The sequence below is a fragment of the Palaemon carinicauda genome, chromosome 42, assembly GCF_036898095.1.
Source record: "Palaemon carinicauda isolate YSFRI2023 chromosome 42, ASM3689809v2, whole genome shotgun sequence".
In the NCBI taxonomy this organism is placed as follows: Eukaryota; Metazoa; Arthropoda; class Malacostraca; order Decapoda; family Palaemonidae; genus Palaemon; species Palaemon carinicauda.
The window spans coordinates 14144091-14144512 of NC_090766.1; positions in this window are offsets into that span (position 1 = coordinate 14144091).

The following is a 422-nucleotide window of genomic DNA, read 5'->3' on the forward strand; positions in this document are numbered from 1 at the left end:
GTCTTTCTTTTGGGCACCAGATGAACTTTTAGTCTTTCTTTTGAGCACCAAATGAACTTTTAGTCTTTCTTTTGGGCACAAGATGTAATTTTGGTCTTACTTCAGGGCACGAGATAAACTAGTTTTCTTTTGGTCACCAGATGAACTTTTGGTCTTTCTTTTGAGCACCAAATAAACTTTTAGTCTTTCTTTTGGGCACCAGATTAACTTTTGGTCTTTCTTTTGGACACCAGACGAACTTTTAGTCTTTCTTTTGGGCACCAGATGAACTTTTAGTCTTTCTTTTGAGCACCAAATGAACTTTTAGTCTTTCTTTTGGGCACCAGATGTAATTTTGGTCTTACTTCAGGGCACGAGATAAACTAGTTTTCTTTTGGTCACCAGATGAACTTTTGGTCTTTCTTTTGAGCACCAAATGAACT